The sequence below is a fragment of the Sminthopsis crassicaudata genome, chromosome 1 (genome assembly GCF_048593235.1).
Source record: "Sminthopsis crassicaudata isolate SCR6 chromosome 1, ASM4859323v1, whole genome shotgun sequence".
NCBI classification, from domain to species: Eukaryota; Metazoa; Chordata; class Mammalia; order Dasyuromorphia; family Dasyuridae; genus Sminthopsis; species Sminthopsis crassicaudata.
Window position 1 is genome coordinate 564,652,240 of NC_133617.1, and position 24,687 is coordinate 564,676,926.

A 24,687-nucleotide genomic window follows, 5' to 3' on the forward strand; every position below is an offset into this window, starting at 1 on the left:
AATCATTTGTCAGACATGTTGCAAGGAGGATTGTTTTTCAGGTATGGGTTAGACTAGATGGCCATTGAGACATTGAGACCTTCCAACAGAAGGTGTTCTAGTAAATGTTTAACTGGTTCTGTGGCAGGTGGGGCTTGGGCTGTAGTATATGAGTTATTTACTCAATAAACTTTTAAAATTTAATTTAGTTATTATTAATATCTTATTTTCTTCCATCTAGATAGTCAATAAATCAATATTTTGTGATGTATTGATTTTCAAGGATTAAAATTGGCTCTCATGAACCAATATGAGCTAGGTTCATCAAATCTCTGCTTCCAACTCTAAAATTCTAGGATTCTGTGAACTAACCTTCATGTAATTTGTTTTTCAGATCCTAAATGATCTTAGTTGCTTTTCTCTGGACGTGCTCTAGTTTGTCAATGCTACTCTTAAAATGTAGTGCTCAAGATTTCTCAGAGAGATTGACCAGTTTCCAGTATTAAAGTTTGGGCTCACTATTATTTTAGTGCTTGATATGTCGTGCTTTGAGCAATAAACTTATTATAACAAATGCCAGAAGCCAGCCTAATTCTTCTGTTTGCAACTATGTTGTTGTTGTTGTTATTGTTGTTGTTGTTGTTGTTACAAAAACAATTTCTAACTGTGACTAAAAATTGTATTTCCAGTTTAGAGGAACTAGAGATAACATAAAGATGATATTAGCAAAGGGAAAGAAAGACTTTGAACTTTGAGAAAGGTTTCCAGTTTATCCCTACCCCCATTATTTTCCTTTTCCAAACTTCTAAAATTTTTGTTCTGTTTTGTTGTTGTTATTGAGTCATAGAATTACTCTAGCTCACTGCCTTCTACCTCTCATTTCATTCCCATAGCCTTCTAAAATCCTAAAACTTCCTGTCAATCTACTTTAAATTGTCAACTAACTGGAAAGACTTGGAAAGATTTGAGAAGAAAGAATTTTTCCTTGCTTCCTTCAAAAATTCCCACAAAATATAAATAACATCCTTTTAAAAAAGAAAAAGAACATTTTTGTGCATATATTTCAATGCCTTTTTGAAAAGTTTTGTTACATTGATTTTTGATAGATTTTTTTTTACACTGTGGTAGCAGTGTTTTTTTGTTTTTTGTTTTTTACATTCCTCCAAGGACATATTATTGCTGGCTTTCTACTTAAAGATAAAATTGCTGCCACAAGTGGTAGGAAGTCACAGAGAGATCACATTTCAGATTGAAGAGTTTCTGAACAAAGAGGATGCTTTTTAAAGACTCCACTAAATGCTACTTTTTGAGAGCCAATGCAGGTAGTCTAGATTCTAAAATTACCTGGCCTATCAAAGGATGGTAAGCAGTGTGTGCACATCAAAATGACTACTGCTCCAGGCAAGGACTGGTTATGGTAATAATGGCAATAAGAGTCAGACTTTCACACTGGTTATTTCTCTTGTTTTTCTACCATCATGTTTTCTAATTAATTTCTAATTAAAAGATTCTATAAGGCTAATTGCATAATGTGGTATGCATATGTAGTTTCATAATGGAATGCATGATATAATAAAAACAGAAATGCTTGGGCTCTAGTTCCAATTCTGCCTTTTCCTTCCTATTGGACCCAAAATAAGCAAGTCATTTAACTTGCCTAGGTACTATTGTTGCCAGCTGTAAAATGGGGATTAAAAATTCCTGAATTAAGTGCATATATTTGAAAACATAGAAAAATTCTCTGAATACCTTTTACATGATGCCATAAATTTATATTTCCTAAAGCAGCAGAACCCACAAAAAAAAAAAAAACCAAAAAAAAAAACAGGATAAATAATTCTCCAGCCAAAGACAACTTGAGTCAGCAGAAAAGGTCTATAGTACCTGGATAAGAGAGGAGAACAGTCCAGTGCAGACTGTGCCAGTGCAGAACAGGCTTCAGCAAACCTGAAGCAGGCTTTGGGAGCCACTGAATCAAGAGTGGCAGCATCTCTGGAGCTCTCAGCCTACAGATGGTAAGAAAGTTGGACAACTGGTCATAAGGATATTACACAGGTATCTGCTAGAACTGAGGCAGGACTTTGTTACTTTTCCCATACTCAGATCCAGGTTGCAACCCTGGATGTCAGTCCCAGGCTAAGGAGGAGCACTAGAGCATCAGAGCTTACAGCCACAGTGGAGCCAGGACCCTTTTCATAGTTCCTACTTGTGGTCAGTCATTCACAGACCAGAAAATAGTCCAGGAGAGTAGTAAATTATTCTCCTTAAATCATATTTCCATGAAAGAAATAAAAACTTACAAATCCCAAGAAGTATTTTTAACAAAGAGTTAAATTTTGAAACATCTAGATTGCATAGTAGATAGAGTAGTGGCCCTGAAATCAGCAGGACCTGAGTTTAAGTCTGGCCCAAGAAATTTAATATTTCCTTGTTATGTGACCCTGGGTAAATCACTTAAAGTCAAGCAATAGTCTAGGAAAATGAGCAAACAACAGAAAAAAATCTGACCATAGAAAGTTACTATGGTGACGAGGAAGGTCAAAATATACATTCAGAAAAAAACAAAGTCAAAGCTTCCAAAAACAAAAGTCTCCAAAGCCTCCAAGAAAAGAAAAAAATTGATCTCAGGTCATGAAAGAGCTCAAAAGAGAATTTGAAAATCAAATAAGAGAGAGAAAAGATAAATTGGGAAAATAAATTAAAGTACATACAAGAAAATCATGAAAAACAAATTAACCTCTTGATAAAGGAGACACCAAAAAATATGGAAGAAAATAACACTTTAAAAAACAGACTAGGTCAAATGGTAAAGGACATACAAAAAGCCAATGAGCAGAAGAATGCCTTAAAAAGAAGAAATGGCCAAATGGAAAAAGAGGTACACTGAAGAATAAAACTCCTTAAAAAGTAGAATTAGCCAAATGGAAATACAGATATAAAAGCTCACTAAAGAAAGTAATTCTTTAAAAAACTAAAGTTAAGCAAGTGGAAGTTAATGACTTAATGAGAAATCAAGAAACAATAAAATAAAACCAGAAGAATTAAAAAATAGAAAACAATGTAAAATGTTTCATTGGAAAAAATAGCTGACCTAGAAAATAGATCTAAGAGAAATAATTTTAAAATTACTGGACTACCTGAAAGCCAAGAGCAAAAAGGGGAGCCTAGACCTCATTTTTCAAGAAATTACCAAGAAAACTGCTCTGATATTCTAGAACCAAAAGGTAAAATAGAAATGGAAAGAATACACAGATCGCTTTTTAAAAAAGATCCCAAAATGAAAACTCCCAGGAATATTCCAGAGTTTCATGTCTGAGGCACCAGAAAGAAACAATTCACGTATCTTGAGCCACAGTAAGGATAAAATGAGATTTAGCAGCTTCTACATTAAAGAATAGGAGAACTTGGAATATGATATTCCAGAGGGCAAAGGAGTTAGGATTGGAGAATCACCTCTCCAGCAAAACTGAATATAATCCTTCAAGGGGGAAATAGATATTCAATGAAATAGATGACTTTCTTGATAGAAAAAACAAAAAACAACTGAATGTAAAATTTGATTTTCAAATATAAGATTCAATAAAAGAATAAAAGGGGAAACAGGAAGGGGAAACAATAAGGGACTTAATTAATAAGATTAATGTGTTAAATTCCTAGATGGGAAGATATGAAGTCCTAAGAACTTTCTCATTATTAGAATAGTTAAAAGAGTATATGTAGACAGAGGGCACATATAAAAGGATTATATTCAAAAATAAATAAAATTAAGGGGTGAGATAAGCAGGTATTGGGAAAGGGAGAAGAGAAGTAGAATCAGGTAAATTATCTCACATTAAAGGAGCAAGAAAAAGCTTTTACATTAGAAGAAAAGAGGGGGAACATGAATGGAAATGAATGAACCTTATTCTCATCAGAATTGACTCAAAGACGAAATAGCATACCCAGTTGGAGATACAAATGTATCTTACCCTACATGAAAGTAAGAGGGAAAGGGATAAGGGAGACAGAAGAGGCAATAGAAGGGAGGGGCAGATTGGGGAAAAGGGTAGTCAAAAGAAAACACTTTGAGAAGAGGGAAGGATAAAAGGAGATCTTGAGCAAAAAGATAGAATAAATAGGGGGAAGATATAGTATAGGGGGAATACAGTTAGCAATTGTAAATGTAAAAGAAAAAAATTAAAGGAAGTTTTTTATGATAAATGCCTCATTTCTCAAATTATCAAATAAAGAATTGTAAAGCTGATAAAAATAAGAGCCATTCCCCAAGTGACAAGTGATCAGAAGATATGATAGTTTTCAGATATAAGTAATCAAAGCTATCTTTAGTTGTAGGAAAAATATGTTCTAATTCACTATTGATTAGAGAAATGAAAATTAAAACACGTCTGAGGTACTACCTCATGCCTATTAGATTGGCTAATGGACAGAAAAGGAAAATGATAAATGTTGGAGAGGATATAAGAAAAATGAAACATAAATATATAATGTTGGTGAAATCATAAACAGATTCATCTGCTCTCTAGAGCTAATTGGAGTTATGCCTAAAAGGCTATAAAATCATGGATATCCTTTGACCAAGCAATACCACTACTAGGTCTGTATCCCAAAAGAGATTAAAAAACAAAAAATATTTATAACACCCATGTGATTATGATGAAATACTGTTGTGGTATAAGAAATAATGAGCAGGATGGTTCTCAAAAAACCTTTAAAGACTTCCCTGAGCTGATAAAAAAAAATTAATGTACTATGTACAAAGTAAATATTTTAAGATGATCATTTGTGAATAACTTAGTTATTCTCAGCAATAGAATGATCCAAGACAACTCTGAAGGAATTATAATGAAAAATGCTATACATCCTCAGAGAAAGAACTGATAGTGTCTGAATACAGATTGAAGGATACTTTTTTTTTCTTGAGGTATTTTTTGGTCTATATTTTCTTTTCAGAACTTGACTAATATGGAGATGTTTTGATACATAATATATCTAAATTATATGTATAGATATATTACATATAGATTATGTAATATATAGTATAAACTATATTGAATTACTTGCCTTCTCAATGAGAAGTGAGTGTGGGAAAGGAGGAAGGGAAAAAATTTGGAACTCAAAGTTTTTTTTTTTTAAATGCTAAAAACTTTTTACATGTAACTGGGGAAAAATAAAATACCAAAAAAAAAAAAAAAAAAAAAAAAAAACAACTAAGCATAAGGTAATTTCTGAAAGATAAAAGTGTCCACATAATGGATTTGTATAGAATTTGGAAGCTTCCAAAGTGGAAAGTACTATAATATTTTATATCATTTTATGCTCACAATGACTTTGTAAGATAGGTAGGTACATTAGAGAATGACAGATCATAAAAATCAAATCAGATTCAGGGAACATTAGTTTCAGGCCCTGTTTATCTAATATTTATTAAGACACTAGCCAAATTTATTTATTTAGCCTGTTTTGCAATTATGACCTTATATATGCTTCCTTTATTGGAGAATGACTGAGTATGACCTCACAACCTCAAGCAGCCCACTATATCTAAATGGCCCCAGAATCCCACACAGACCTTCAAATTATTGTTTACCTTTCACTCAGCCTTACACTCTGATAATCTTTTCAGATGCCTTGTCATCTGGCAAGTACCACCTACCCTTTTGTCCCCTTCATTGGGAAATTAAATCCAAACTATTATATTTTCTTGAAAGGGTATATTAATTGACTGTTCTATGGATCAGTTTATAATCTCCTCAATTTTCCAGACACTCCCTTACCTCGTCACTCTTGCCTAACCTGTTGCCAATTTCCTCTCGTAGAAGAGAAACTCCTTTAGGGCATGAATTGTCTCTCTTCTATTTGTATCATCAGTGGTTAGCATAATGCTTGGCATATAATAAACACATAATTAATGTTCTTTCATTAATTTTTTCTAGATATCAATTCTCTCACTTATAAAACAGCACAATGATATTAAATATATCTGGTCTAAGGAATAGGTGACTGTCTCTTAATTTCCCCAGTTACCTATCAGTGTTTAACATTTTTGCCATTTCTTTGGGGTCTGATTTTTTTTTAATGTTTTAAAAGTTTCTGAATGAAACATAAGCACTCCTTCGAGGGGAACCTTTATAAAGCAGTGTCTTAGCAGAGGCTAACTGATGGCAAAGTCTTGCAGGATAGAACACCCAAAAGGTGGGGAGGAGGATGAAAAAGATCAGAAAAGTAAAGTGTGAGCCAGAAAAAAAGGAAAACTTTGTTTTCCTCATAATTTTGCTTAGGTCCTCTGTTAATTAAAGTTTTCTGATAGAATACTGGGTGAAATAGCTAATGAATAAAGTAAATCTCTATGCAAATGTATAGTTATAAATGTTTGCATAATTCTTATATGATCATAGCTGTAGAACTAAAAGGAACCTAAGAAGTCATTGAGGAAGCGAAGTGCCTCATTTTACAAATGAAGAAGCTATAGGAAAGACTAGTAAACAGAGACAGTGAAGTGCATAGTTGGAGTAATCCTATCTCCTAGTTCTGAGCCTATCCTGAGCCCTGCTCCTGAACATAGTAGGTGCTTAATAAATGTTTATGATGGATTGACTTCCATTTGGCATGGCAGAAAATGTTGGATTTGGAGTCTGAGAAAATGTTTTCAAATTCTGTGCATGACCTCAATCAAGCCTTTTAATCATAATGAGTGTCCTTATCCTTCTTCCCACTCTCCCTTCTGAACTTCCTTGTTGTGCTTGAGGGCAGTGAAGAGGTTCAAGGTAATGTGAAGCAGTGGGAAGAATGCAGTGGTTCCAAATCAGGTGACCTGAGTTTAGGTCCCAACTCTTCTCCTATTACCTGTGGAACCATGAACAAGTCATTCTGCATACCTGGGCCTCCGCTTTTTCAACTGTAAAATGAGAGGATTGGACATGACAACCTCTAGTTTCTTTCAACTCTAAGTATATGATTACGCTTCCTGCTTATTCATATGATGGTTTCTTATGTCCTTTTCCATTTTAAGAAGGATTTTTAAAATGGTCATTTACTTATGTGATTACCAATAAGTTCTTGTAAAAAGCAAAGATTATTTTACCACTTCAAAGAATGAATAAAGACAAAAAGTTCTAGTTTACTTGGGCTCTGTTCACCTAGATTAATCTCACCAAATTCCTATGATTGGATGAATGATATAAATAAAATTATTAAAGAATAAAAACCATATAGAAGAATATGGTTATATATGTATGAATATGTATATACATAAATATACACACATATATGTATTATGAATGCATATAAGGCTAAGATAGTTTGAAAGGAAGAACATTCCATAAGTTTGAATTGTTAGTAATTTAACATTCAGATGTTTAATATCACTATTTACAAAGAAATTATTGATGTCTTCAACTCTTCCCATCTTTTGTCTTTTACTTAACACATGAATCCTTTCCCTTTCTTTTCCCAAAGTCCTTAGCTGTCATATGTTTGTTCAAATGATGATGATAATATATATACATATATATTCTCCATATAGATGTCATATAAAATGCAAAAATACATTTTACTCTGTTACAATAGCATTTTAAGAGGATAAATAACGCTTTGTACACACACAAAGTATTACTTTCTCCTGTCTTAACAGATTCTTAAAATAGACATTTGTGTTCTTCAATGCTTCTGTTTTTATTAACCATGCGTAACATATTGCATTTCACATTTCATTAGAGGAGTTTTGCTGTATAAATGAACGATCTGAAACTTAGTCAGGAATGGATAAAGTTTTCTATTCAAAACAGGCCAAAACAATAACCTTCATGATGCTAAAACAGAAGTCATGGTGACAATTCCAGAGCAAGAATAAGATTAGGTTTATATTGTTAAAAATAAATAAATAAATAAATGGTTAGTCCACTTCTTAATGTTCCTTTCATAATGCCAACCATCCCTTCATTTTATCCTGGGCATATTTTGCTTTTTTGTCAATTTATAGCTGATAAATACATAAATATATATGTAAGTATGTGTAGATGTATTTATGTATATGTATATATGTTTATGTGTAGGTTTGTATGTATATATATATATGTACTTGTTAAAGACCTTACTTTAAAAGATCAAAGTTTCTCACTGCATCCAGGGCTAGCTTCAGTCCTTCTGAACTATATCTGGCCACTGGATCCAGATGGTTCTGGAGGGGAAAGTGAGGCAGGTAAACTTGCATAGCCCTCCCTCACTCAAATTCAATTCACTTGCATATTATAGCATCAACTCCCTGATGTCATGGTCTTCTTTGAGAATGAAGGACAAGCAATAATAATATGTATATATATATATATATATATATGTATATATATATACACACACATATATATATATATGTATATATATACACACACATATATATATGTGTGTGTGTGTATATTTATATGTGTGTATTATGTGAATGTATATACATAAGTGTGTATATGTGTATATGTATATGTGTGTATATATATATATGTATTATGTGAATTTATATACATAGATGCATCTGTTTCTGAAAGTAAATTTGAAATATTTTATAATAAATGAATCTAATCCCAATGAGAGAATTAGGAACAATGTGCCTTTCATTGGCTTCATATAGAATTAAATTCATGCACAATATGAGTAAAGTGGATGGATCACTAAACTTGGAGCCAGAAACACCTGGATCCAAATCCTGTCTCTAACACATACTGTTTATACAACCTCTTTGGTTCTAGGCAACTTTCTAAGACTATAAGTTTCAGAATAGGTAGGAACCTGAATTGGTAGAACAAGCTTCCTTATGTAGGAGTTCCTATGACACTAAAATCACAGGTCCAGCGTCTACCTCTAGATATATATACTTCAGCATCTGTCCCATTGTTTCTACATTAGAAATATTCAAGAAGTAATTGAATGAATTGGAAAATCATAACAATTTGACAAATATTTATCAAGCATAGTAGAATGTTGGGAATAAATAAATATGTAAGATACAATATTTTCATCTCGAAGAGTGCATATCCGTTGGAGGTGGGCAAAAACTAATTATGCTAAAAAGTTTTAAAATAAATGTACAAACTTAGTAGGGTGAATTAAGGTTGAAATGTTAGTCAACAAGCACTGTATTAAGCACCTACTATGTACCAGATACTATGCTAAACATTGAAAATACAAAGAAAAACAGAAAAAAGCAATTTGCAAGTAGATGACAGAGTATGCCATAGGAGAAGGAAGACTGCCTATAGAATGAAGAGAAGTTCCATAATTTAGAAGAAAATAGGCAATATTGGAGAAGGTTATAGCCCTATAGCCTATAGCCAAGGGGCTATGGTTACCTTCAATTGAATTTGGTATACTCATGCCTTTTGGTCTGCATTCTGCTAGATTTTTGAGAAAGGCACAAAACATAAATTAGAAGATCATCCAATAAGAAGATAAAAGGATACAAATAATTATGATACATATAAATAATACTTATGTGCACAAAAAAGTGATACTAAAATAATTTAGCTAATTAAGTAGAAATGTATTTGGTGAATTATTATTATGTTGACCAAATAATAAGTTGATCAGATTTTTCATTTTAATTTAATTGACCTTTAAACCACAGTCTTAGTCAAAGAAGTCTTTAGAGAATACAAAGGAAAGGTTATAAGGCATGATTTTTTTTTCTAATTTTGTTAAAAATTCTTATATATATTCATGATTCTTAATATGATATTTTTATCATTATTATGGCTTTCATTTGACTGTATGAAAGCCAAGTTCATGTTTTTATTTTCAAATCATAGTCAGAAATCTATATTTTCTTTTATATTTTATTTTGGAGTATTTTTAGTAAAAGAATATAAAACTTTATTTCAAATGCAAAGAAAAAAATAAACAGCAATTAAATAACAAACACCAGCCATTATATCAGTATCAAATAATATCAAATTTTTTAATGTAAAAAGTTCATAAGTGAGAGGAATGTTTTTAAAGATAAAGATATATATATATATATATATATGTTAATACTAGGGAAAAGGGAAAGAAAATAACAAGAAAAAATCAGTGCATTCAAAAAGAACTCATGGCTTTATTGTAGAGTTGTATGACATTTTAAAAGAACAATAAGAAAATACATCGCTTATCTAAAGAAAAAGAAGAGTTAGCCCTCTAGAATAGTTTTTTTTTTCCTTCCTTGTTCATAGCCAATATAGTTTTTGTAGCTTCTATATCTTTGATTATCACCAGTACACTTATTTATACTATATATACAATATACTTATTTACATATAAATGTATTTCTTATATACACCTTATACATCTTTATATAGTGGGTAAATGTACAGAACTTATTGCTCATTCTTTGTTGGAGGGAGAGAAGGGAGCAGAACAAAGAAACAAAAAAAGAAAAAAATTAGAATTTACGAAGCAATCCTGATCTAATTATATATCTGATCAACAATGAACTATAGAAAAATGAAACATTACTTCTACATTTAAAAGTACCTTAATAGGATAGGTTTCATTCAGTCAAATTGAAACACATAGTTCTCGAAGATATGTCAAGTAAATGTTTGCTGAATTTATCACAAATCTATAATATGGAATAGTGATTTCTAGCATGATCATAACATGATCATCAGATTAAGAAGTATAATGATATAGTACTGAATTGTTATAATAAATTTAAGAGATTTTATTGAAAACCATTCTATTGAAGTTAAAAAATGAATGTCTATTCTTTTCCTTTTGGGGACAATAAACGGAGAAGAGTGAATTTTTTTTTTTTTATTGAAATTTAGTTTGGTTCAGAGAAATCTAATGAAAACCATTGCACATTGGAAAGAGGAATGGTTTCCAAGTGTGAAGGCTTGGGTTCAAATCTTTCTTATGGTTACTTATATGACTTAGGTCAATTAATTTAAGTTTCTTTTGCCTCAATTTTTTAAATTGTAAAATGAAGGAAGCTAAAGTCCTTTGTAGCTAATCTTCCTAACTGATAGAAACTGAAAATGCTAGAAAATTTTTCTTAAACATGTAGGAATCTCCAGATAATATAGACATACACCCCTTATTTTTCAACCTCCATGTTACATATATCATGAAGAGTCAGACACAACTGAAAAATGACTGAACCACAAAATGTTTTTCAGTCATGTTCAAGTCTTTGTGACCCCATTTGGGGCTTTCTTGGTAGAGATACTGAATGGTTTATTGTTTCCTTCTCTGGGTCATTTTACAGATGAGCAAATTAAGGTAAATAGGATTAAGTGACTTGCCCAGGGTCATACATTTAAGTATTCCTTAATCTAGTCTGAGACTAGATTGGAACTCTGGAAGCTGAGTCTTCCTTACTCTAGACTTGGCATTCTCTCCATTGTGTCATCCAGATGCCCTGTAGGAGCTTACTTTAAGAACTTTTAAACTGATACATGAGCTTGAATTTCACATTCATATTGATACTTCTTTTAATGACAGACACTTTCCCAGAGCATCTCCTTCCCTATCTGATTTGGATCCAACAAAAAGTAGCAGTCACTGATTCAACTCAATCATATTAGGAGGATGGGGACAGTTGTTTCCTCTCTTCCCAGAATTTTTCCTATTTTATGGATTATTAAAGCTGCAGAGATTCTTTTTACAATATTATTCCTGTGCTCTTGTCTCCATATAAAAAGTAGCAGACCTTGATTCATCTCATTTTGAGAAGAAAAGGAGAGCTAAAGGAGAAAGTAGGTCAGAGACTAACTTGTATGTCTACATTGGGTCTGAAGGAAATATGACTTAAATTCTTGGGATCTGATCACTGAAGAATACTCAACACAGAAACTTAGGCTAGTGAACCCAAAATCTCTCTGGAATAGACTGAGGTATCTGTGACCCCCAGCCTTTAAAGTGTACGAATCAGAAAAGAAAAAGGAGTCAAAAAATGAATGACAGAATAATATGAGGGAAAAATGCCTAAACATCAAAAATTTCCAAAGTAAGAAAACTCAATAAAGACCAAAGCTAAGTAGATCAATTAAATGAGAAAAATCTTAAAACTGGAAAGACAGATGTTTGAAATACTCAGAAAGATTACAAAGCCATTAAGAAATATTACAATATAAAGTAAATCTGATAAAATAAAAAATCCTAAGAGAATTTGGAACAATAATAAGAAAGTCCACAATGTTTTCTTTTTAAAAGAAATCCCTGAGAAAAGAAATAGTGACTGAAACAAAAATCATGGTAGGTAGAAATTCATGGTCTCTAAAAAAAGATTTGTAATAAAAAATTCCTGTAAATGAAAAAAAAAAAATACCTGACATAAAAGATGCAACAAGGAAACAATGCTGTAAAGAAGTCAGAGCTATTGAGTTTGAAGATAGAATGCACAGAATCAACTTAAAGATCGTGTCTCCCAGAAGAAAATAACAAATTTTTAAAAAAATACTATAATGTAGGAAACAATATAAAAAACTACAGAGAACCTGTGAATATAGAAAGCAAAGTATTGATTGAAAGAATTGCCTTTAAAGGGAAAGAATCCAATATTTCAAACTACAAGCCAATTTTTAAAAATTTAACAATTCAAATAACAAACAACAAATTATTCAAGTCTAGGGAAAAGACTTTCAAACATAAAGGAAAAAGAAATCAAAGAACACATTTTTTTTACTCATTAGAAATAGAGGAAGGAAATACTAAAATATATTATGAAAAATAAGTGAGCTTAAGCTATAACCTAAAACAGTATAATTTGCAAACTAGACCCAAAACATCAGTTTTTAAAATGGATATTCAACTAAAAAGAGGCTGGGGAAGTTTTCCTGAAAAAAAAAAGAAAAAAGAAAAAAAAAAGAAGAAGAAGAAGAACAAAAGATTTGACTTGCATGCACAGCAAATGATAATTGTCATTCGGCCATTTGTAGTCATATCTGACTCTTGGTGAATCCATTTGAGGTTTTTATAGAAGATATTGAAATGGTTTGCCATTTCCTTCTTAAGCTCATTTTTTTACAGATAAGTTAACTGAGCAAATAGGGTTAAGTAACTTGCTTCGGGTCACACAGTTAGTAAGAAATAGAAACCCCCAAAAGAGAATCAAGGAAGTCATATAATTAATTATTGCACATTTAGAGATTAAAGACTGAATTATAAATTCAAAAACAAACAATAAAGGTCCATAAAGAGATTTTTTTTTTAAGGGAGAACTTAAAGAATCTGGAAAAGTAGAACTGAATCACCATGGACCAAATCCCCTAACTTCCCTGTGAGTCAAAATGAAACAATGAAAGGATACATAAACAGGTAGTGAGGACAGGTAGTGAGTGGAAAATGGGTAATGTAACTTTACTAAACCCACAGGCAAATAATTAAAAGATTATGATCCTTCTAATCTCACCAAAAAAGAAAAACTGCATGAAAATGGGAAAAGCAGAAGAAAATAGGGACTGAATCTAAAAAAATAAAAAAAAGGAAGAGGGAAGAGAACCATTAAAAAACAGCATATCCATGAATTAAAGGTTTTATGCCTATTAGAGAGAGATGGAAAACTCATGAGACTTTTAATTTGGGGGAGGAGGTAAGAAAAGGAATTGGTGTGAGAAAGTGTTGTGCTTCCATGGACAACATCTGACCAAGGAAAAGCAAAATGCAGGTCCTCCTTGGTATATACAGAGAATTGTAGGAGGGACTAGGGGGTGGAGTAAGACTAGCCAGAGAAGGAAGAGAAGGAAGGTGGTGGAGATCCTGTGTCCATCCAATTCCCTTCTACACCTAAAGACCAAGAATAAAGACCAAAGACTTTTGTTTATCCTAACTCTGGCTGATTCTAAGGTATTCAGGGTGCTAATTCGGGCTTCATGAAGTTATTTGGGATTTTCTTAACAAAGATACTGGATTAGTTTGATTGGTTTCCCATTTCCTTCTCCATTTTACAAATGAGGAAACTGAGACAAACAGGGCTAAGAGATTTGTCCAGGATCACACAGCTAATAAATGTCTGAGGCTATATTTGAAATCAGGGCTTCCTGAATCCAGACTCATTGCTCTATTCTCTGTCACCTAGCTATCCCCAAAATACTATGAAATTTGGGGGAAGGCAAGAAGATGACTATTAAATAGAATATACATTTTTAAACATTAAAAAACTAACAGATAAAAAAATTCAACAGATATTCCCTTGTATCCCCTTCCAAAAAAAAAAAAAAAAAAAAAGAATAAAGAAAGAAATCTTTAAAATTAGAGGAAGAATAGTTCAAAGGAAACCAAAAAGACTATAGAACTGATAAAACTGTTTTTGATAAGCTTAACAAAACTGATGAAGTTAAGTCAACCTGATTTTTTAAAAAAAAGTGGGGGGGGGGAGAGAAAAACAAATATAAATGAACAAAGTGAAATCATAGCAAAGAAAAAAAGAATTGTCAGAATCTTTTGTATGGTTCTATGCTAAGAAAAAGTAGATTAAATAAAAAATATCCAAATTCACAATAATGATAACAATAACTAGCATTTATATAGTGCTTAAAGGTTTGTAAAGTGCTTTGCATTTGTTATCTGGTTTGGTCTGACTCCAGTCACCAAAAAGGAAACTAAACTAGACGAAAAAGAAACTATCAAAGAAAAAAATAATGTAGTTCAAATGAATTTATGGAGAATTTTATCAAATTTTTAAAGGACATTAACATCCATTTGATATAAAGTAATCTTATCAATTGAGAAAGAGGAAACTACTAAGCAAATTTTATGAGACAAATATAGTCCTATAATATAGACAAATATAGTCCTCATACCAAACTGGCAAAGGATAAAACAAAGAAAGAGAAATAAATGACAATATAATTAGCAAATATAAATTTTTAAATGGTCAATAAAATCCTAGCCAAAAAAATTATAACAATTTCATCAAAAATATAATTCACTATGATCAAGTTGAATTCATACTATGAAAAGATGGTTCCACATAAGAAAACAATGTAATCACATTTTTTAAAAATTCCAAACTATATTAACATAACACTAATCTATACTAAAAAATCAAAACCTTTGAAATATAGGCATAGATAGATCATAGTTGTAATGTGGTTAAAATTTATTTATATATACATATATATATATAAAATCAAAACCTAGCTTTCAAACTAACACTTATTGAGAAATAAAATCAGGAATAAGGCAAAAATGATTCCTTTCCCTGATGTTAATGACAGAGATCTAAAAATACTAACAATAGCAGTAATATAAGAGAAATAAACTTGTGCATAAAGTTAGACAAAGAGAAGATAAAATTATCCCCACAATTGATTACATGAGTGTTTATTTAGAAAACATTAGAGAAACAAATGCTTGTTGACTGACAATGGATATGAAAAAAAAAATAAAAATAAAACAATTGAAATTGTAAGCTACAAAATTATAATGACCAAGTTTGGTTGCCAAAAAAAGATAAATCTGCTTCTTTGCCATAGTAGGAGTCCATAAGCATGGAAAACTAAAACATTAGATTTTTTTCATATCTTGGTTAGTTTTATAAAAGTTTGTTCTTTCTTTTTTTCTATTCTTAATTATAAGGTATGAATCTCTGGGAGGAGGTAAGGAAGGTACTACAAAGGGAAATGTAAATGATTGTAAAAACAAAACTTATTAATGATTTCATTTTAAATAAAACATTAATTTGTAAAGTATTTCCTATGTACAGAGCAAAGTCAGAAAAGCAAAACAATACCTTTCCTCAAGAAACTTCTATTCTCACATGGGAAATTTTAGTTACAAATTGGTTGGAAAGGTCTAATGGTCATCCAAGTGTCATAGCAAAGAAATACTTCTTCATTAGTAGCATTTCCCTTCATAAAATCATATATCCATTTCTGACTTTGAGTCATTTGGAGTGTTCATGATCTTTTGATCATATGAATTCCTTTTCTGGTCTTCAGTATGTGAGGCATTGGACACAAGAGGACATACAAATGATGATAAGTCATATTTTCACAAGGGTTTCTGTCCCTCATGATGGCTGCCAGGATCAAGAAGCAGAGCTGATATAAGATGGGCTCTTTTACATAGAGTACAAGGTGAATAAATTTGAGTGAAGGTGATCGTCTGGGTATTAGAAGTGGTTTGAACTTCCTGGCATATGTATCCTCCCAGTCTCCCCCTTGGACACTTTAATGCTCTAACAAGCTAGCTTGCTTGTCTCATTGGTGGCAGTTGTCCAAGAGTTGCCAGTGGTAGTGGGTCTCTTTTCCCCAAGGGTTGTCCCTCTCAAATGACGGGGAGGATGAGACTTGAAGCCAAATCAGTATTCTAAGATAGTCTAAGAGGTGCTGCTTTTCCAAGGACTTTTGGGCTTACCTGTACTATTTGTGAAGTACCAGTCTAAAAAACAAATTACACAATTTTTATGGCATTACCTAGAAGAAATTTTTTTCCTTGTGGTATAGCATTATACTTATATATACACATGTCTTTATTTATTTATTTTTTTTAGGTGTGTTGGGATTTGGAAGCAGTAGCTTATCCTGATCCTTCTTTGGCAGATGATCAAATAGAATCAACATTTACAACATGCAGGAAATGTCAAACATGAAGACTTGACAAAAACTCAACATGGTTTAATCTCAAGAAAGGAAAGAAGCCAAGTAGACACCTATTTTCCTCTTCCTTTTTAAAAAGAATTAAAATTGGTTTTGTAACTTTTTGTGGTATGATCCTAAAGGATCATGTTCCTTGTATCTTGAGGAAGTCTTTTTGTTATTTTGTAGTCACATCGTGCACAATAATTTTTATCAAATAATCTCCAGAAGTGAAAAAGCATATTTAGAGAAATCTGATTTAGTACTTAGTGAAAGATTAAATTAAAGTCACCAAACTAAAAAAACAAACAAACAGAAACTACAACTATTGAGCTGAAAGGCAAGTATCACATAAACTTATTTATGAGTTCTTTGTTATGGATGAGATTTATTGATAGGATAGTGCTAATAAGGGAGAGGACATTGAATTTATTACCAACTGGACTAGTTAACTTTACTTCATTCTATGGTCATTCTTTAGGGGTAGCCCCAGTCAACCCCATCATTGTGAGAAAAAAAAAAGAGGTAAACAAGATAGTGTGGGTGAATTAACATAAATCTGGCATTCTTACTGGTAAGAACACAATGTGTGACAAATAAAAACTATGGAGTATCATTTTCATATAAGAACAGACTATTTATGTTTTCTTTCTTTAAAATATTAATATTCCTTTTAAAGAGGAGTGAACCAAGTTTAAAAAAAATAACTGATTCTGAGTCAGAAGATACTGGAGTGGCAACATGTTGAAAAGATTACTAGATCAAAAGTCTTGAGACTTGAAAATTTGAAAATGCTCTAACCTTCTCACAAGACAAATATTAATTTTTTAATTATATACTGCTTTTTAATGTGCATAAAATTCAATCTCCCCTCCCCCATTTTATTGCATAGCTACAACAAATAATAATAGAACACAAGGTGATTTTACTAATAAACACCAACACTAAAGTACTGAAAGAGATGAAAATAAGCCATCATGATTATGACCTCTGATTAGCTTAACCAGAAATTATAAAACTTTACTTGTCTAGACTTCAGTTTCCTCATCTGTATCAATCAATTAATGTGAGTTATTAAGCACTTATTATGTGCCAGAAACTAGGCTAAGCTCTGGAGATGTAAAAAAAGAGGAAGACAGTCTCTGCCCTTAAAGAGCTTACAATCAATTGAGTGAAATAACAAGCCAACAAATATGTACAAAGCAAGCTACACACAGATAAATAGGAAATAACAGGAGAAAATCTTATAAGGAATTTAAAAAAGAAAATATTCAAGTCAGTAGGCTAGTTAAAGGAAATAACATTCCAGGCATTTGTAAAAGCCTGGAATATAGATATAGAGTCTTGTTCATGGAACAGCCAGAATCTAGGATCAAAAAGTACATGGTGGGGAGTAAGGTGTAAAAAGACTAGAAAGATAAGAGGGGGTAAATATTGAAAGAAAGCTTTGAATGCCAGAGGAAATAAAGATCCATTAGACTTTATTGAGTAGAGGAATAAGATGACTTCTGAAATCTCAGACCACTTTTGCACATAATTATTCTACAACATTCCAGTACTGGTATTGTAAAGGGGGTAAGTATTCAAATGCCAGAGAAGTTTGTATTTAATGCCAAAGGAAATAAAGAGCCACTAGAGTTTATTGAGTAGAGGAATAAGATGACTTCTGAAATCTCAGACCACTTTCACACATGATTATTCTACAATATTCCAGTACTGGTATTGCAGAATTTGGAACTGGTAGTGATTTCTTCTAATGCAATCTAATTTTGCATATGAAGAAACTAAATCCCAAAGTAGTTAATTTATTTGGCCAAAATCACACAGGTGTTCAGAATTTCAATCAAATCTACTGAATCCAAAGCTTTTCTTAATGTGCCATGTTGCTGCCCAAGAAAGGATGCTTTATTATCTGCACCATGCACATATGAAAGATCGTATTTTATAGTTATTATTATTATTATTATTATCTAACCATTATTTTCCAATATTATTATTTTAATTATTATTATTAATTCATAGTGTATGGAAATTAATTACAAACCCATACAAATAAAGGATTTTTTGCACTTTGCTATAAGACTAAAAAAATAATGATATTATCTCTTGTAGGTATTAGAATTCTTACAAGGTACTAAGACAGTGGAATTGATAGAGACAATAATTATCTAATTTAGCATGGTTCAGTATGATTGATCTGATCCTACAAGGAGATGTTGTGGGCCAGAACTTGAAACAAGATAGTAAGTGGAATTGAGGAGAGAGTGGTTAAATCTAGTTTAGCATTGATTTAATCCTTCAACAAATAATGGTTTCCTAGTGATATAATGATTGGTATATACTCAGTGTAGGGCATATAAGGATGAGGTCTCAAGGCCAGAAAGGAGAAGCCCACTAGAAGCTCTTGGGGTGGCAAAAGATTCATTCCATCTTCCACCTTTGTGCTGGCTGGAAGCTGAAGCTGGCAGAGGCAAAGAACTAGTAACAGGAGCTCTCAGAACCAAGGAAAGAGATAGGCCTCTAAGAAAGCTAACCTGGCCCATGGAAGGAGACAAGACTTGAAAAGCAACAATAAAGGATTTGTATTTTAACTCCTGGCTGCATTTGGGGTGATTATATTGAAGTGAAACTAAGGCTGCCTCCAGAAGCCCCCCAAGAAACCTGCTCCCAGAGAAAATTATATTTTAGAGAATGTAATATTCTGTTGCCTCCAGAAACTGCTGATCGCTCTCTGGGAGGAGATCTACTGTCTCAACTCAATCTCTCGGCTGCCAACTCTGACCTAGAGTAGAGACTCTCTCTCTTGCTCAATGTCACTTCTTTTATCCTCCCAGAGAATGGGTGTGGAATAATTCAGGGGCTTCTGGGGAAAAAATACTTCAACCAATGAACTTGCTCCTCTTAAACATGCAAGATCCTCCCCAGAAGTTCAAAGGGGTAAAACTTCCCTTAAAGGCTGGAACTAGAGAATTGTTAAGTACCGACTTAGCACTTAGTAAGAACCTAATATCTCATTATCTCATTAGCACTTGGTAAGAACCTAACAAGAGAAGAATATTACATTTTGGCACCAAAACGTAAGATCAACAACCTTCATCTGTGACACAGAAATTAGGATGAGTACAAGGAAACTTTGTTAAAGGGCTAAAATAGTATTTCAGCTAAAATGGGACAGATGTTTAGAAAACAGCCTCTTCAAGGAAAATGTGTTGAAAGTTTGGTCAGACTGATAAAAAAAAATCAAGGTTTAATTGTAACTTGGGAGCAGATCACTGAACTTTTAGAAACTGTACAGTACACATCTCCTTGGTTCTTTAAGGAAAAAGAATTGAATCCAGATGAGTGAAAATTAGTAGGAGAGCAACTAGGTGAATACTACAATTCCAATCCAAACTCAATTTCCAAAAATACACTTTATACATACAATTTAATACAACTGACTTTAAGAAATTATATAAGTACTAGAATAAGGAAAAAAAGAAGAAAGAGCAGAATGGGGAGGAGCCAACTAAACTAGGTGAAAAGGATGAAGAATTAGATAAGAATGAAGTTAAGTACAATTTTAAGTGTGGTGCTTCATAGAAGGAGAAATTAGGTCATTCCCCATCCCCTGACCTACTTCCCTCAATTAACCCTTCAGGGGTGGAGGGAGAAGGAGGAAGGGGAGAGGCAGTAACACAATCAACACCTCCTATAAAGTAGACTATGACAAGATTACAAAAAGCACTGGTTAATGTAAAGGGCTAGAACTGAGCAAATGTACTTGGATAATGGAGCACATGAAACTAATTGCCAATTGGACGGTTCCCTATTAACTTGTTTGAAGTTTGACCCTCCCCAGCTATTCTGTGCTGACTTGATTGGTGGGACAAAGAGGGGGAAGTGACATGTGGGGGGGGTTCAGGAGGAGGAAGAGGAAATTGAGATGCTCTCTCTCTTGCTCTCTCTCGTGGCGTTTGAGGGAGGAAGGTGTGTGTGGAGATTGCTAGATCTAATCCCCTGACCTTGACTGTAAAAGATCAAGAATAAAGACATTTAGTGATCCTGACTCCTGCTGATTTCTGGGAAGACAGAGTTCCAGCAGGTTAAAGCAAAAAATGAAGGACAGGATATATCTGATTTAAAAATAAATGCATACCCTGTGATTGAAGAGCTTGACTCTTCAGGCCAAAAAAGGAGAAGATACACTCCTTTTGATTTGGAAAAAATCAAGGATTTGAAAAAGGGTTGCACTCTTTATGGGGCTACATCATTTTAAGTTAAGATGTTACTAGATAATTTGGCTTATAAAATCCTAACCCCTAGGGATAGGAAATCCATAGCAGGGGCATGTTTAGTACCTGGAAAAAAATTGTTGTGGCTTTCAGAGTATCAAGAATCATGTAGGATTCAAGCCAGATGCAATAGGCAAAGTGGAGTTAATGTACAAATCACTTTTGACCAATTGGAAAGTAAAGGTCAGTATGAAGAGAATTCAGAACAGATTAATTACCCCATAACAGCTTATGAAGAAATTGCTACTGCTGCAGCAAAAGTTTGGAGTTCCCTCCCAGGGAAAGACTGGGGAGAAGCCTTCACAAAAATAGAGCAAGGTTCCAATGAACCCTTAGCAGATTTTGTGGGATGTCTCCAAACAACTGTAGCAAGAACCATTAGAGAAAATGCAACTCCAGAAATAATGATAAATCAACTAGCTAAGGAAAATGTCAATGAGATAAAAAGATGTTCCTTTAGAAGAGATCTTAAGATGCTGTGCTACAGTGGGCACAAATACTTATTATACCCAGACTATGATAAACATAGGAAGACAGGGTCCCTTTTGGCAAGGGACTTCTAGAGAGAGTTGTTGATGTTTTCAGTGTAGAAAAGTGGAACATCTGAAAGCCCATTGTAGATATGGAGATAGAGTAAGAAGACAGGGTAAAAGAAGACCCAAAACCCTATGTCCAAAATGCCACAAGGGCTTTTACTGAGCCTCAGAATGTAGATTGACCCAGGGAAATGAGAGGCAGGGCCCAGCCCCAAAATATCATACAAAAGACAGGTGGGGCATGATGGTAGCTGAGGTTACACACAGAGAGTCTTTAGAAGTTCAGGACTCTGCTGTGATCAATCTTCCGAAAAGCAATCAGATAGAGAAAAGGATTACATGATCAACAAGCAGAAAAGCAATCAGATAGCAGAAAGGGATTACAATTGGGGAGAATACAGGATTTTTAATCCAACAGAAGAGCAGTGTTCAGTGAGAGCAGCTCCAACATAATTGCCAGGTGATGAAGAGAGATCTAGAAAGTGCTAAATAGAAGGGAATTAGATAGGTTAACTGCTTGGGAGAAAGGGTTTGCTTGTATTTCTACAGATGGAGAAGGAATCAGATGGGTGCCAATGAGCCATATTCGCCTTGTCCATCAGAGAGACAAAAAAAGAAAAAAATCTGGAAACAAAGGAGAAGACCTAAGAACAAAATCTGCAGAAATCATTGGATTCCCTAATACAAGATAAAACTGTTGCAGAACTTGAAAACCAGCAGGAATCATTGGATTCCTTGAGATGAAAAGTTGTTGATGAGACTATTGCACGACTTCAAAATTTGCAGGAATTATTGGATTCCTGGCACATAAAGTAATGGACAATAGATTCCTTTTGGACTACTTTTAGGATGTATGGACATGTATAATTCCTCATGTTGATTCATGTTATTTATTACATCGTTACTAGCCTATGTTATGTTACTATGTGCTTATGCAATTTATGTAATTATGTGTAATACCTCCTATATTGATGGATTTATGTATATCCTGTTTTAAGAGTGAGCCCCTTCAGAAACCCACTAATCTGATTTGATTTCCCATTTTCTTTGGTGTTTTCAACTCTGTTCCTGAGACATCAGGGAGGGCATGATCACCTTTTTTTATGGTGTTTTCACCCCTTTTTTGAGCAGTCAGGGAAGGCGCAATCACTTTTTTGGGGGTCCTCACCTCCTTGAGAAGTCAGGGAGGTCATGACCACCTATGTTCTAAAAACAAAAGAAAGCAGGAGAAGTTAGGATTCTTACAAGATCCTAAGACAGTGGAATTGATAGAAACTATCAGTATCATTGATCTGATCCTACAAGGAGATGTTATGGTCTAGAACTTGAAACAAAGTAGTAAGTGGAATTGAGGAGGTAGTTTAGCATTGATTTAATCCTACAACAAATAATGGTTTTCTTGTGATATAATGATTGGTGTATAAGCAGTGTGGAGCATATAAGGAGGAGGTCCGAGGGCTAGAAGCCCACTAGAAGCCCATTCAGAAGAAGCTAGAGGCAGAAGCTGGCAGAGGCAAAGGACTAGTGACAGGAGTTCTCGGAACCAAGGAGAGAGATAGGCCTCTAAGAAAGCTAACTGGGCCCCAGGAAAAGAGACAAGACTTTGAAGGAAACAATAAAGGATTTGGACTTTAACTTCTGGCTGCATTTGGGGTGATTATACTGAACTGAAACTAAGGCTGTCTCCAGAAGCCCCCCAAGAAACCTGCTCCCAGAGAACACTATATTTTAGAGAAGAATATTAGATATAGGTACTATTACATTTTCACACTGTGACTACCTAGATCAGACCCTCTTAACCTTCTACTCTTTTAGAATAGCTTCCTAATTGGTTTCTCCTACCTCACATGCTCCCCTTCTTATCTTTCTCACAAACACTAAAGTGTTATTCCTGAAGCACAGGTCTGTTCATATTTCTCTCCTACTTAACAAATTCTAGTAATCTCACAGTACCTGAAATCAAATACAAATTTTTCTGTTTGCTATTTAATGTGCTTCATAAATAAGACTCCAAACTATCTTTCCAGGTTTATAAGATTTTACTGCTTTCTAAAAATTCATCAATACAGCCAAACTGATTTTTTTACTTTTCCCTGCCCACACTATCCCATCTCCTATTTATGTGCCTTTACAAAAGCTCTCTTCCATGACTGGACTGTTCGAAATGTTTCAACTTTCCCTCCCTTCAATTCTTCGTTCAGATATTACTTTGTACATGAGACTTTTCTTAACCCCCCAGGTATAAGGACCGCAAAATTCCCTTGTCTTTAGTTACTATATGATTTTATATTTACATGTTGTTTACCACATTACTACTTGCTCCTTGTGGCAAATATTCTTTCAGTTTTGTTTTTGTACCCTAAATGCCTAGTATAGCACCTGGTACCTAGTAGGCACTTAATAAATACCTATTTGATGATTGATTAAATCAAGAATGCTTGATGCTAAATTATTTATGCATTCAAAAAATATTTATTATCTATTAAAAGCAAGGAACTACATTAGGTAGTAATTAGTTATTCAGATCTTCAGGGAAAATGGCCATTTGAAAATATTAACGATGACTTTAACAAATATTTAAATTGTCTTTTAAAAGTCTACATGTGCTTTGTTAAAAAAAAAAAGTCATCATTTTTTGCTGAGATTTACAAAATGTTTAAAAAACTTCTTTATCTAGTGATCATTTATGGTGAAGAATTGAAGATAAAGTTGAGTGGTAGTATAATATGTTGGACTACTTAGTGTCAGGAGACCTTAGAGTCCTTTCTCCCATACATAGTCATTTCCAATGTGGCCATGAGCAAACCACTTAGTCTCTCTAACCCTCAGTTTCTTCATCTTTGGTATAAAAATTGGTATAAATATAATTGGTATGAAAATATTCCCACTACTTCACAGTTATAAAAAACATGCTTCACAAAATTTAAAGTGTTATATCAATATGAATTCTGCTGTTCCTTATTTAAAATTATCTAATAATTACAGAACCTTATAGTTTTGTGCCCTTAGTAAAATCAAGTGAGTTCCTTACTATTTTTATTACAAAAAAATCTAACAGTTTACTAAAGCTGAATTTTTTAGATTCAAAAATTGCAAAAAAAAAAATAGAATTTAAACTGCTTTCTCAACTAAAAACAATATATAAGAAAATGTCATTATAATGGGAATTATGCCTATGTAAAAAGGGCTTCTATTACAGAAAGAGTTGCTGTGAACACTGGTGACCTGATTTCATCCATAGAATAACTGTATTTGTGGAATAACCAGACCTTTTTCTAATGGGTTTTTACTATATTTTAAAATAAGCCTTGTACTTTTTCTATCCTAGGAAAAAAAGGAATTCTTTTTTTTAGTTCC

At 33.1% G+C, this 24,687-nt stretch overlaps 1 protein-coding gene across 1 annotated transcript in view; it reads left to right on the forward strand.

Annotated features, from left to right (window-relative positions):
* The window catches only part of LOC141550964 (uncharacterized), a 272,765-nt gene extending 248,438 nt beyond the window's left edge, over positions 1-24,327 (forward strand). The window contains exon 4 of the transcript XR_012484753.1: positions 16,436-24,327. The gene's annotated coding sequence lies outside the window, so the exon portion shown is untranslated. The remainder of the gene's footprint in view (positions 1-16,435) is intronic.
* The last annotated feature ends 360 nt before the right edge of the window (positions 24,328-24,687 follow it).